This window comes from Penaeus japonicus, unplaced genomic scaffold (genome assembly GCF_977035675.1).
Source record: "Penaeus japonicus unplaced genomic scaffold, GWHDUDI00000001_assembly GWHDUDI00000038, whole genome shotgun sequence".
Classification (NCBI taxonomy): Eukaryota; Metazoa; Arthropoda; class Malacostraca; order Decapoda; family Penaeidae; genus Penaeus; species Penaeus japonicus.
The window spans coordinates 11890852-11893351 of NW_028234440.1; positions in this window are offsets into that span (position 1 = coordinate 11890852).

Genomic DNA, 2500 nt, shown 5'->3' on the forward strand with positions numbered 1-2500 from the left:
GTGACTGAATATCTTATTACGTAATATGATATTCAATTACTATATAAGCGTAATGAATGTAAAGAAATCTTTTGTGTTGTTTTATGTATAATCTATATGATATAAATTATATTGTTATTGTTTGTTTGGTTGTTTTTTTCTTCACGGGGATGAGATATCTTTCTGCGAGGATGTAGATGTATATCGTGTATCTTTTTTCTCTCGTTGTCTTGGAAGAGGAAAAGATGGTGCGCTCTGTGTGTTCTAGGCATTCTTCAAGCACGCTGAGACATATTGGGAATAACGAGGAATATCAATGAGAGGCGTGCTGGAGCGTCTGCATGAGAATCCACTTTCATGAGGAGGTTGATATCCATCCGGCCGGGGTATGTCATGCGTGGACGGGCAGAACCAGGCACTGTTATACTGTTATATCAGTGTGTTCGGAACTTTTACACCAAACAGGATAAGGTGGAGGAGAATTCAGGGTCATTCCGTTCGAGTGTGACTATAGTATCTTGAGGATCAATGTGGGTGACTTTATTATATTCTATGCCGCACATACACATATATACACACACCTATGTGTAAACACACACGCACACGAAAACATACACATACGCACACACACACATATAGAGATGCAGATATAGATAGCTAGATAGATATTTTGATATATGAATACAAATATAGGCAGATATATATATATATATATATATATATATATATATATATATATATATATATATATATATATATATATATATATATATATATATATATATGTATAGGGAAATATATATAAATATATATACATATATATAAACTATATATATTATATATATAGAGAGAGAGAGAGAGAGAGAGAGAGAGAGAGAGAGAGACAGACAGACAGATATATAGATAAATACAGACACAGATAGATAGATCGATAGTTATACTTTAACACTAAAAAAGTATGAATTCTGAAGGAAAGAATGTTGGCACCGGTGCATTTTTCCCAAAGGTATGTAGGAAGTTTTATACTATGTCCTTTGTACCTAACAGGACATTCTTTTTCACAGCAAGGTATGCGTACTCACAAGGACACCCAAACTTTCCATCTATGTTTAACTTTCACAAAGAACTAATATCCAGAGCAGAATAATATTTTTTTTTTATATTGGATCATTCACACTTTTTGGGTTGAAGTCACTGTTTAAAAAGTTGTCTTTGCAAGATACCCTTTTATGGTGAGAAGAATGCTAAACAACTTAGTCAAAGTATGTCAAATTTCAAAAGGAAAATCCTTGTTCAGAATATGGAACGAAACCTTTCACCGGCCAACCTTATTCCTCAGAAGACTTTGGGTTTCATAGAATATGTATATCCTTTTCCACACTGAATCAAAACGCCGGAATACCCTAATTCGGGGAAAAAATACTTCACTGACATAATAATGAGGGCATGAAGATGTGGTGAAATGTTAGGAAAGTTTAAAAGAGTTGCAATGTGTTTTTTCGTCTTTATCTGTTTCTTTATTTGTGTGTACGTGTGTGTGTGTGTATGTGGGCATTCATGGATGTAAGAGTATATTCATGTATCTCTTCCTTACCTATTCAGTTTTGTGGGGGGCGGATTTACATTATGAGTGGGCGATTGACTCCATGACATAAAAAGGAGCTTTGATCAGTTACTTCGGAAACAAGCTATACCAACAAACAGTCTGATAACAAGGACAAGCCACTCTCCTCCAGTTATTACCGTTTCTACGTATTTCATCTCAACGGAGTGGGATTGAGGGGTCGATAGTCTCCCTGAGTGGTGACGCAAGAAGTACCTGCGGAGATTAGATCGCGCCTTCAAATGCCCATTCCGGCTGGGTACGGAACAGGGGCCGCCTCAGATACCTTCATTTGCCATTACTTTTTAGGAGGTTGTGGTCGGTTGAGGGGGGGAGGGGGCGATAGAGAGAGAGAGAGAGAGAGAGAGAGAGAGAGAGAGAGAGAGAGAGAGAGAGAGAGAGAGAGGGGGAGAGAGAGAGAGGGAGAGAGAGGGGGGAGAGAGAGAGAGAGAGAGGGGGAGAGAGAGAGAGAGAGAGAGAGAGAGAGGGTGAGAGGGTTGAGAGAGAGAGAGAGAGGGTGAGAGAGAGAGAGAGAGAGAGAGATAGAGAGAGAGAGAGAGAGAGGGTGAGAGAGAGAGAGAAAAGAGAGAGAGAGAGAGGGTGAGAGAGAGAGGGGGGGGGGAGGGGGGGAGATACGAGAAATACGAGAAAATGATGGATAAGATTTCGGTTAGAACTCGTAACATTTTATAGAAATTATTAACCCAATGTAAGAGCTTTGGAGATGAAAAAAAAATCAAGAAGAGAATAATGATTACAAAATATAATAACTATAATTATGATATCATATCATATAACATGTAATGTTAAATATACAAAAAAATAAACAAGACGCTAATTACTGCAAATGTAGGAAAACAAAATGAGCAGAGGGGAAAACCTATAATAATATTCATGCACAAAGGAATATAAAAAAAA